General features: G+C 41.2%; 1 long non-coding RNA gene across 4 annotated transcripts; it reads left to right on the forward strand.

Annotated features, from left to right (window-relative positions):
• The first annotated feature begins 6898 nt into the window (after positions 1-6898).
• LOC109753401 (uncharacterized) lies at positions 6899-10906 on the forward strand. Of its 4 annotated transcripts, XR_012183946.1 has the most exons (6): positions 6966-7786; positions 8159-8237; positions 8346-8869; positions 8957-9432; positions 9530-9615; positions 9718-10906. It is a non-coding gene; the product is annotated as an uncharacterized lncRNA (long non-coding RNA). The 4 variants fall into 4 exon arrangements; XR_012183947.1 differs by lacking the exon at positions 8159-8237 and having other exon boundaries at positions 6899-7786; positions 8766-8869; XR_012183948.1 differs by lacking the exon at positions 8159-8237 and having other exon boundaries at positions 8766-8869; positions 9266-9432.
• The last annotated feature ends 1940 nt before the right edge of the window (positions 10907-12846 follow it).

A 12846-nucleotide genomic window follows, 5' to 3' on the forward strand; every position in this document is an offset into this window, starting at 1 on the left:
TCATAAGCATAATCACTCCCATCATTAATAGTATGGATAGCACCAATAGTATAGCAATTATTATATTCTTCCAAGCAAGTGCCAAAAAGATTTTCAAGATCATAAGAAGTATCATTATGTTCCCAATCATAATCATCACAACAAGCAATAGGCATAACGAGATCATCATCAAGTGCATCATCTTCCACAATTATTTTTGATTCATTTTCATGAGGCACAACAATAATAGGAGCAACATTATTTGGGAGGGATACCTTTTTACCTCTCTTCCTTTTTCTTTTCTTCTTCTTCACCTCATGTGTGGGTTCAATCCTCTTTTTGGAGCTCCTTATTGATGAGATTGGTTGAATAGAAGGCTCTTCCTCGTTACCTGATTCATCATAAGAAATAATAGGAGGATATTGGGAAGTCTCTTCCCTTTCGTTAGTATTCTCTTCATCTTCTATTTGTTTTCTTTTCTTTATGTAATTGGCAATACAAGGATTTTCAATACAATTCACCGCACAATACATATAAATTTCTTCTAGATCAATATCGAGGAATTTCTCAAGGTTATATTCTGGAATATGCTTAGTTTGACGTTTCATTTCTTCATAACCCAAAAGCAAACTAAGTTCATTATAATGTGCAAGGGAAATCAAGTCATCACAATTTTTGGACACGATTCGGTCATGAAACAATTTGCATTTGATATTTAAATGACCATCTTCATTGCAAAGTTCACAAGTACGGTAAAGATATTTTAAATTTTCAGCACTCACATCAAGACTTTCTTGCAACAATTTAGTTTCTAAATACTTATGCCTCTTGCAATATCTATCTTCCCTATTTGGTGTGTACTTGCAAACCCAATGCACTCCACAAAAATTGACATGTTTATAGGAGACATTTTCATCATAACTAGTGCAATCATCATTAGTATCATGACTATTCAAGGAATTCGTACTAACAACATTGCAATCATGCTCATCATTCAAAGATTTAGTGCCAAACATTTTAATGCATTCTTCTTCTAACACTTAGGCACAATTTTCCTTTCCATCATACTCACGAAAGATATTAAAAAGATGAAGCGTATGAGACAAACTCAATTCCATTTTTTTTGTAGTTTTCTTTTATAAACTAAACTAGTGATAAAACAAGAAACAAAGAGATTCGGTTGCAAGATCTAAAGATATACCTTCAAGCACTCACCTCCTCGGCAACGGCACCAGAAAAGAGCTTAGTTGACGGGGTGTGAGTCGCTTACCTAGCCTCCCCGGCAACGGCGCCAGAAAAGAGCTTGATGTCTACTACATAACCTTCTTCTTGTAGACGTTGTTGGGCCTCCAAGTGCAGAGGTTTGTAGGACAGCAGCAAATTTCCCTCAAGTGGATGACCTAAGGTTTATCAATCCGTGGGAGGCGTAGGTTGAAGATGGTCTCTCTCAAGTAACCCTGTAACCAAATAACAAAGAGTCTCTTGTGTCCCCAACACACCCAATACAATGGTAAATTGTATAGGTGCACTAGTTCGGCGAAGAGATGATGATACAAGTGCAATATGGATGATAGATATAGGTTTTTGTAATATGAAAATATAAAAACAGCAAGGTAACTAATGATAAAAGTGAGCGTAAACGGTATTGCAATGCTTGGAAACAAGGCCTAGGGTTCATACTTTCACTAGTGCAAGTTCTCTCAACAATAATAACATAGTTGGATCATATAACGATCCCTCAACATGCAACAAAGAGTCACTCCAAAGTCACTAATAGCAGAGAACAAACGAAGAGATTATGGTAGGGTATGAAACCACCTCAAAGTTATTCTTTCCAATCAATCCGTTGGGCTATTCGTATAAGTGTCACAAACTGCCCTAGAGTTTGTACTAGAATAACACCTTAAGATACAAATCAACCAAAACCCTAATGTCACCTCGATACTCCAATGTCACCTCAAGTATCTGTGGGTATGATTATACGATATGCATCACAAAATCTCAGATTCATCTATTCAACCAACACATAGAACTTCAAAGAGTGCCCCAAAGTTTCTACCAGAGAATCAAGACGAAAACGTGTGCCAAACCCTATGCATAAGTTCATGGGCGGAACCCGCAAGTTGATCACCAAGACATACATCAAGTGAATCACGTGATATCCTACTGTCACCACAGATACGCACGGCAAGACATACATCAAGTGTTCTCAAGTCATCAAAGACTCAATTCGATAAGATTACTTCAAAGGGAAAACTCAATCCATTACAAGAGAGTAGAGGGGGAGAAGAAACATAAGATCCAACTATAATAGCAAAGCTCGCGATACATCAAGATCGTGCCAAATCAAGAACACGAGAGAGAGAGAGATCAAACACATAGCTACTGGTACATACCCTCAGCCCCGAGGGTGAACTACTCCCTCCTCATCATGGAGAGCACCGGGATGATGAAGATGGCCACCGGTGAGGGTTCCCCCCTCCGGCAGGGTGCCGGAACAGGGTCCCGATTGACTTTTGGTGGCTACAGAGGCTTGCGGCGGCGGAACTCCAGATCTATTCTGTTCTTCGAAGTTTTTAGGGTATATGGGTATATATAGGAGGAAGAAGTACGTCAGGGGAGCCACGAGGGGCCCACGAGGGTGGAGGGCGCGCCCCCTACCTCGTGGCTCCCTCGTTTCTTTCCTGACTGCACTCCAAGTTTTTCCGGTAGCTTTCCTTCCAAAAATAACTTCTTCAGTTGGTTTCATTCCGTTTCGACTCCGTTTGATATTCCTTTTCTTCGAAACACTGAAATAGGCAAAAAAACAACAATTCTGGGCTGGGCCTCCGGTTAATAGGTTAGTCCCAAAAATAATATAAAAGTGGATAATAAAGCCCAATATTGCCCAAAACAGTAGATAATATAGCATGGAGCAATCAAAAATTATAGATACGTTGGAGACGTATCAGGCAGCAACTCGAAACTCCATGGTTTGCACACAGCAGCACAACACCACGGTCTGCATGCGGCATGACCAGCTCCACTCAGGATTCAAATTATGTAGCTGTATAGGATACTCCCTTTTGTTCAGGTTTCCATGATATTTTTCAGTTGAATTCAGTTGCAGATTCATTCAACTCATCTCCATTGCCACACACAGAAAGGCTTTTATTTTTATTTTGCTTTAATTTAGTTCAGATTTTCAGTATTCCAATTTTGATTTTGGTTCTGTTTTGGTGAGGTTTTCATTGTTTTTCAGTTGAATTCAGTTGCAGATTCATCCAACTCATCTCCTTTGCCATGCATAGAAAGGCTTAGATTTGATTTTGGGTCAGTTTAGTTCAGATTTTTATTATTTTCCAGCTGGGTTTAGTTTAACATTCATCCAACTCATCTGTGAACACAACGATCAAGTGTCTCTCTGGTTAATCAGGTAACCTGGACAGTACTGTTTGAGATCGTTGGTGAGGGACTACTACGGCGAGCTCGGCCCGAGGAAAGATACCGGCAGGGTGAGATCAAGAACATGAATTGAATGGTATGCAGTACTATTAGGCTTGGTATTATTTTTCCAGCGAATTGTGTTTTTCTCTGAGATGAATTAAGTGAACCAAATATATGTATCTAAATTATTGTAATCTTTATTGTTATCCATTACGTCTAAAAATTAATGTTCAAAACTGTCTTTCGAGAGTAGTTTTAGTTGGTACAAGTTTCAGGCACAAAATACACAAGAATTATACTCCCTCTGTATCACAATAGATGTCGTTCTAGCAGTTCAACTCATTATGGTACAGAGGGAGTTTTTGCTAAATGAGAGGCATAAGCATGATCAGTTAAGCTGATTCACTTTTATGCTTAGAAACCAAATCACCTTTCACTCATTATTAGTTGTAATGGTTGTCTCCGTGTTTTTGTCTTATCAAATATGTGCCTAGGCCTCTATGTTAACCAATTTCAAAAACATGCCTGAAAAAATCTTGCTTGGACTTTTGAAGTTGTTCCGAGTGGAATGCTCGTCGTAGTTGCGACGCGCCGAGCTCCCGCAACCGCAGCAAAGGAGCCGGAACTTGCAGCAGCATCTACGGCACCCTCCCAACGAGCTGCAGGTAGGCCATGTCGTAGACGATGGCCCGACGACAACCACCAGGTATGCCGTCTTCTCCTTGCCCTTCACGCTGGAATCAACAAGTCCACATAATCTTCAGTGTTTCACAATTATGGTCTGCTTCATGTTCTCTGATCAGGTTGTAATATGATAATTATTTATATGTATAAATATTGAGTTTTTTAGGGAATGTTGATGATTTCTGCCGGAGATTATGTTTCTACTTAATCATCAAACAAGGTGTTCGCTGGACGCAAGGATAACCTATCAAGTAAGGTGTTCGTGCAGTAGGTTATATCTTACACATTTTTTTTTCTGATGAACTATTATCTACTCAAGGATAAATTATGGCTAACATGTATTTAATTATACTGTTGTTCGAAGGTGTAGTCAAATGGCAATACAAGTTATGGCTACCAATGCCGCCAACGGCTACTACGGCGTCTTTATGGCTTCTCGAATATTGAACGTCAGGTTAGTGAAACAACAGTGAAAGGTTTTCTAAGATTATCCTATATCTCTATAACTAAAAACTAATTAATAATGTTGAATGGCATTACTAACTCTATATTTTGTTTGTCCTGCACAAATCTAGCACTCTCTGAGGTGTTGCCCAGAGCATGCTGTTGAACATGGAGGGTTTGAGCTAAGAAATACTTGCAGGCTGCCAATTTATTAATGGTTAGGCGTTTTTGGATTTGTCATGTTTACATGTTTACCAGGGTAACCATAGCGGCTTCATTGCATCATACCCGAAACTGAGATCTTTGGGACGGTGCGAGGTGCTACTAGACCAGTAGATACAATTAATGATTATCTGTCCAGGCGACTCTCACATCATCCTGGGCTAGCTCCTCGACTTGGACAACAACAATTGTTGATCAAGTCTACTCAGCCATCGCCATGCGATTGTTAGCAAATCAAGCATTCTTTTCAAGAATATTGTTCCAAGTAAGTGAGAACCCGACCTTGCATGTGGCCGATTTAATTTGTTTACTGATGAAATTAGTTTAAAAATGTTCACAATTTTACACATATTCTCACTATTTTTGTTTCAAAAAAATAGGTTTGCATTTTTTTAAATCATAAAAATTCCCCCAAAAAGTTCCATTTTTACTAAAAAAAATCATTTAAAAATGTACAAAAATATCAAAACATTCTTTCAACAAAAAACACATGTTAAATATGTGTTTTTTTGAAGAAATGTTCTAATTTTCATAAACATTTATTATTTTTAAAGAAGTGTTCCAATTTTTGGGTAAACCTTAACTTCTATTAAAAATGAGGAATTTTTCATGTTTTCCAGAAAAGCCAAAAAGATGACTGACAAACTATTCCATGCAAAACTGCTCTTCCATCTTATGAAGAATGCTAGGTTGGCTTCTTCATCCCAAAATTAATTCTACAAAAAGTAATAATCAGCTTTACCTTATTATCGATGTTTAATAAAATTGGATATATAAAATGGTGCATAATGAAATATGAAGCAGGTTGTGCTCTTTTTTCGCCCGGTGCAACGCACGGACATTTGTACTAGTCTATCCCTAATAATAAAGCACGGATTGACTTTGTCGGGTTCACCGTCACAATACGCTTTCTTACTGTGAATTTACGTTTTCAGTTTGAATTTAAAATATATATGCGAGGTGAATAAATAATGTAGATGTTCATATTTTTTGATATAAATTTGGTTAAATTTTATGTAGTTTGACTTTGATCAAATTTTATACGCGGAGTAAAAAGAAACGGAGGGAGTACTTCGCTAGGGATCGAGCTTATCACTTCCCGTCGAGTATAAGCTGCAACAATCAATTATCATTAGTCCCATATTGTTCTCTTAAACCTATTCACATCAATTTATATACGTTTTTAGTTCGTTGTCTGGCGTGAGCTAAGACCCAAGATCCATGAGACATGGATGTTGGATTTATTGGGACGGAGGGAGAAAATCTACTAGATTATATATGTTGGCTAAATTAAACAGAATTTGTAAGGCGTTTGTGGATTATATGTTGGCTAATTATGATGGGATTCATTAGACACGGGAGAGACTGAGGTGAGCAATGATGGAACGAGTGGGGGCTCTCCGATTAAATCTAGACACACTTATTCGAGGGAGAGAGTGGGATTCGTGAGCCCATTTGGAGATTAAATCGGTGCTTCATGCATGCAGTCGACTAATCAAACTTGATTCATGAATCGCATGACCAAAGGGTGGGGTCATGGGGAGTACATTACATGTTCTGTACCAGACGCCTTGAAGGGAGATTGTGGGATTTGTGAGCCCTTGGAACAAAGGTTGCAGATTGCCTAGCAGAATATAATCGTATCATAGCACGACTGTGTGGTTGGATCTAGGACCTTCATGTATAGAGAAAATCTTACCTCTAAATTATAACCGTGTTACTATGGAATAAAAATCCTATTAAACCCGTGAAAAAAGCCAAATAGTTTTGCTTCCCCTTAATATTTATATCCACATCAACGGTCATGTATATTCTACAAGATGTGATTTATCAGCCACATAATTCTTAGCTTTTGTTGCGTCATATTTGCCGAACAGTGAATAAAATGACATATCTTCTAGATTAATTCCTCAACAACTTTTGTTCCACTCTATTTATATAGTGGAAAATTAATCATCTATAGCGGTGCTATAGTGGTTTTAGCAGGCAAAGGTGCACACATTTTTTACTTTTACCCGTTGCAACGCACCGCAATCTCTCCTTAATAATAATAAAGCATGGGTTGAGTCTGTTGGGTTCACCATCACGGTATTTTTGCAAAAGAGCCCCTAGCTTTTATGAGAATCAACCCGCAGTCCTGATTAAGTCAACCCAAACCGATGCGAACAGGAAAATAAAGAACCCCCGACCCTGCCCCCAATCCATCTTCCACGCCGCCGCGCGCCGTCAACCCCGTCGGCGCTCCTCCCCCTGTCCCAAGTGCCCCCCAGTCCTGATTAAGTCAACCCAAACCGATGCGAACAGGAAAATAAAGAACCCTCGACCCTGCCCCCAATCCATCTTCCACGCCGCCGCGTGCCGCCTTCGCTGCCACGCCGCCGCGCGCCGTCAACCCCGTCGGCGCTCCCCCCCCCCCCCCCCCCCTGTCCCAAGTGCCCCCATCCCCGCGGCCTTCCACCGCCGACGACACTCGATGTTGCAGCCGTTGCCGGCTTCCCCCGTCCCTGCTACCACGGCGCCGCCGGGACTCCTCCCCACTGCTTCCACCTCGGCAATGGTTCCCCCAACCCCGCCGGCTTCGCCATCCCGGCGCGCTCCACCACCCGTTGGACCCATCCGCCTGGCTCCCCCACCCGCATATCATCTCCAACCCAGCGCCCACTCAGATGCGGCGGCCGCCGCCACTCAACCGCAGGGCCTGCTGAACACGTGCTCCCGTCGCCGCCTCCTCAGCCTAAAAAGCCACACCGAGGACTATTCCTCGGAGCCTCCTCCTGCTCATGGTTCACCGGCCCCGCGCCTCCCTTGCGGTGGCGACACGGCTGAGGGCGCAGCCAGCAAGGGTGTCGTCTAGGGGTGGCGGGGAAGTTGCTGGCGGGCGAGCTCTGCCTGTTGACGCGTGGATGGGAGGGGTCCAGGAGCCACCACGACAACCAGGAGAGTCTTCCTAGAGAGCGAGGACTCGCGCGACAGCAGCGGCGACGAGCCCGACGGTCTTGCCGACCTCACCCACCTCGCCAATAAGTTCTAGGTATGAACGTTGTGCACCCCCTTCTGCCCACCCCTTGCTGTTGCAGGCTTCCACCATCTGCTGGTGTGACTTTCTTTTGTGTTCACGACCATACTTTTCCCCAAATTGTGTTCGGCAGCTTGGCAGGTTGGATAGGTAACTGGTTACTACCATATAAATTATTACTGCTTCTGAACCTCTGATCGGTGTAGGTTGGAGGAACATCTCTGAATCACATGTATAGCAACTACTGAATTTGCTGTTACTTCTTCCAAGTAAATTATTGGTTAGCAATTATGATGTTCTAGCCTGTTAGAATCACAACGCATGATAACACAACCAAAAATTTGATATGTCTGGCATGTTTGATCTGATTTTACTCCATGACCACAGCGCATAACAAAAATCTATGATAACCTCTTGCTGACACCTTGCCATGTGCGCCATTATCAAGCCTGATTCAAAGAAGGCGGTCAGTTTTCTATTTTGCTCATTTATTTTACCCAGAATAGTAATTGGGTTAACTTAACTTACTGTGTCGGTTTATGCTGGAGATGACATTTCGTGCCTTTCATTTTAGATGTACACAAGCAAGCAAACTGCAGACAAGAAGGAAAATAAGTTTCTCTCCGTGGTTCACTTGCTGTTGTTCTCTGTCCACGAGACAGAGCTTCAGTCTCTCATAACTCGTAATAGGTCGATGTACTATCACCTGCATCCGTCATCTACTCGTGGAGCTCTGGAGATACTTCAGATACGACACAGTGGCCTACGTGTCCAAATGTCAGGGTTATATTCAACAATTGTAGAAAGCTGTAGAAAATATAATACACAATTTTTTCTTGCATATATAGATTTACTTGATATTTTTAGTAATCAAATAATTTGGTATTCAGTGTTTACTTGAATATTTTATATTGATTTCTAGCAATGTTCAGTAACAGAGCAATGGACCGAGAGACATTCTCAGTGTGCTGTAGTTTCCATGCTGTGTTATCAGGAGGGAGACCCGGCGTCCAAGTCACGGACAATATGTCGAGCCGTGGCACCATCCAGCTACAAGAGTCGGCCGCCCAGGACGGCAATGTCGGCAAGATACTCCACGTAATTCTGACCTCCCCATCCTCTTGTTTGATCCTTCTTGCTATGCTTTTTTAGCTGCTGATGGTTGGCGTACCATGTTGTGCGTAGAGGACAGAGGACAGGGGGAAAGAGTACGACAATATTGTGAGATCAAGAGTTATGATTTGTGAGGGAACAAATAATTTTCTTGATCTTTGTGTTGACGAGATGGCGGCTTTCCTAGGGTAGCATTGTGTCCGATGGGGGCAGGGTTGCACCATGGGGAACTGTGAATGCCATTTGGGTTGAAAGAACACAATCAATGATGGATTGACACAGACCTTTGTGGAGTTAAAACATGAAAAATATTGATATTTTTCTAATACAATTCCAGCATGATGATGTATCTTTCACCTTTACAATTTTTTGCATAAAAAGGCAGGGGCATTGATGATGGGCAGGAATGGTGGTTGCGCTGTAGTGAAACATGAGTGTTGTGGATGGTCCCTATAGACGATACAGGATGACGCCAAGTTGCCAACCATCATTACAAGTTTGCCGAAATAGAAATACGAAGAGAAGTGGCAATACAGATAAACCGCTAGGTGCGTGCGACGATTTGTTTAACCCATTGCAATGCCCGGGCACGGTATTTATTTTTGATTCTGATCCTAACCAAAATGTATTTATATGTTCTGACAGAAAGTATGAGCTCCTGAATGTCCTGGAATTTAGTAGCTCATGAAAATGGATGTGCCTTTTAGTGAAGGAACCAGAGGGGAGGATACGTAAGTACTCAACTTACTTTAAATTCCTGTATCTTTTCACAAATAACTATCGAACTTGTGCACTGCCCATGCCTGCTTATTCTGCTTCTCCATGTGTACCAGCTGTTAAAGAATTTGAGGAAGAGACTGGAAGTCTGTTTTATCCATGTGTACCGGCTAGAAGATAATTCGAGGAAGAGATTAAAAGGCACATAAATCAATATTCTGATTCTGGTGTAAGAACTTTGGTTCTTGTATACCTTGTCTTACATGAGAAAGAGTATGCGGTTGATGAATACTTCAGCACTGCCAAACCATCTGGACGTGCACAGGCAGGATAATCTATGGCATTCTGCCATTTTATACAATCATGTTTGCTTCATGCATGATCAATCTACATCATTTTTCCCATATGAAGTCCCTTCGAATCAAAGAGGCTCTATAAATCTGTGTTTTCTCAAACTTAACTACTACTTAACTTGTAATCTGAAATTAGAGATTGTGGCGCACGATGCTGAAGTTTGACCTTGGCCATCTGATACATCTCCAACGTATCTATAATTTTTTATTACTCCATGCTATATTATCTATTGTTTTGGGCAATATTGGGCTTTATTTTCCACTTTTATATTACTTTTGGGACTAACCTATTAACCGGAGGCCAAACCCAGATTTGCTGTTTTTTGCCTATTTCAGTGTTTCGAAGAAAAGGAATATCAAACGGAGTCAAAACGGAATGAAATCAACTGGAGAAGTTATTTTTGGAAGGAAAGCAACCCGGGAGACTTGGAGTCCACGTCAAGAAAAACGAGGGAGCCACGAGGTAGGGGGGCGTGCCCACCCCCTAGGGCACGCCCTCCACCCTCGTGGGCCCCTCATGGCTCCCCTGACGTACTTCTTCCGCCTATATATCTCCATATACCCTAAAAACTTCATAGAACAGAATAGATCGGGAGTTCCGCCGCCGCAAGCCTCTGTAGCCACCAAAAGTCAATCGGGACCCTGTTCCGGCACCCTGCCGGAGGGGGGAACCCTCACCGGTGGCCATCTTCATCATCCCGGCGCTCTCCATGATGAGGAGGGAGTAGTTCACCCTCGGGGCTGAGGGTATGTACCAGTAGCTATGTGTTTGATCTCTCTCTCTCTCTCTCGTATTCTTGATTTGGCACGATCTTGATGTATCGCGAGCTTTGCTATTATAGTTGGATCTTATGTTTCTTCTCCCCCTCTACTCTCTTGTAATGGATTGAGTTTTCCGTTTGAAGTTATCTTATCGGATTGAGTCTTTGAAGACTTGAGAACACTTGATGTATGTCTTGCCGTGCGTATCTGTGGTGACAATGGGATATCACGTGATTCACTTGATGTATGTCTTGGTGATCAACTTGCGGGTTTCGCCCATGAACTTATGCATAGGGGTTGGCACACGTTTTCGTCGTGATTCTCCGGTAGAAACTTTGGGGCACTCTTTGAGGTTCTATGTGTTGGTTGAATAGATGAATCTGAGATTTTGTGATGCATATCTTATAATCATACCCACAGATACTTGAGGTGACATTGGAGTATCGAGGTGACATTTGGTTTTTGGTTGATTTGTGTCTTAAGGTGTTATTCTAGTACGAACTCTAGGGCTGTTTGTGACACTTATACGAATAGCCCAACGGATTGATTGGAAAGAATAACTTTGAGGTGGTTTCGTGCCCTACCATAATCTCTTCGTTTGTTCTCCGCTATTAGTGACTTTGGAGTGACTCTTTGTTGCATGTTGAGGGATAGTTATATGATCCAATTATGTTATTATTGTTGAGAGAACTTGCACTAGTGAAAGTATGAACCCTAGGCCTTGTTTCCAAGCATTGCATACCGTTTACGCTCACCTTTACCACTTGTTACCTTGCTGTTTTTATATTTTCAGATTACAAATACTCATAATATTGCACTTGTATCACCATCTCTTCGCCGAACTAGTGCACCTATACAATTTACCATTGTATTGGGTGTGTTGGGGACACAAGAGACTCTTTGTTATTTGGTTGCAGGGTTGTTTGAGAGAGGCCATCTTCATCCTACGCCTCCCACGGATTGATAAACCTTAGGTCATCCACTTGAGGGAAATTTGCTATTGTCCTACAAACCTCTGCACTTGGAGGCCCAACAACGTCTACAAGAAGAAGGTTGCATAGTAGACATCAAGCAGTTTCTGGCGCCGTTGCCGGGGAGGTGAGTGCTTGAAGGTATATCTTTAGATCTTGCAATCGAATCTTTTTGTTTCTTGTTTTAGCACTAGTTTAGTTTATAAAAGAAAACTACAAAAAAATGGAATTGAGTTTGTCTCATACGCTTCATCTTTTTAATATCTTTCGTGAGTATGATGGTAAGGAAAATTGTGGCAAAGTGTTAGAAGAAGAATGCATTAAAATGTTTGGCACTAAATCTTTGAATGAGAGCATGATTGCAATGTTGTTAGTATGAACTCCTTGAATATCCATGGTACTAATGATGATTGCACTAGTTATGATGAAAATGTCTCCTATAAATATGTCAATTTTTGTGGAGTACATTGGGTTTGCAAGTACACACCAAATAGGGAAGATAGATATTGCAAGAGGCATAAGTATTTAGAAACTAAATTGTTGCAAGAAAGTCTTGATGTGAGTGCTGAAAATTTAAAATATCTTTACCGTACTTGTGAACTTTGCAATGAACATGGTCATTTAAATATCAAATGCAAATTGTTTCATGACCGAATCGTGTCCAAATTGTGATGACTTGATTTCCCTGGCACATCATAATGAACTTAGTTTTATTTTGGGCTATGAAGAAGTGAAACGTCAAACTAAGAATATTCCAAAATATAACCTTAAGAAATTCCTCGATATTGATCTAGAGAAGATTTATATGTATTGTGCGGTGAATTGCATTGAAAATCCTTATATTGCCAATTACATAAAGAAAAGAAAACAAATATCCTCCTATTATTCAAGGATGAAGAGAATACTAACGAAAGGGAAGAGACTTCCAAATAATAGAGGATGAAGAGAATACTAACGAAAGGGAAGAGACTTCCCAATATCCTCCTATTATTTCTTATGATGAATCAGGTAACGGGGAAGAGCCTTCTATTCAACCAATCTCATCAATAAGGAGCTCCAAAAAGAGGATTGAACCCACACATGAGGTGAAGAAGAAGAAAAGAAAAAGGAAGAGAGGTAAAAAGGTATCCCTCCCAAATAATGTTGCTCCTATTATTGT

Source organism: Aegilops tauschii, chromosome 5 (assembly GCF_002575655.3).
Source record: "Aegilops tauschii subsp. strangulata cultivar AL8/78 chromosome 5, Aet v6.0, whole genome shotgun sequence".
NCBI classification, from domain to species: Eukaryota; Viridiplantae; Streptophyta; class Magnoliopsida; order Poales; family Poaceae; genus Aegilops; species Aegilops tauschii.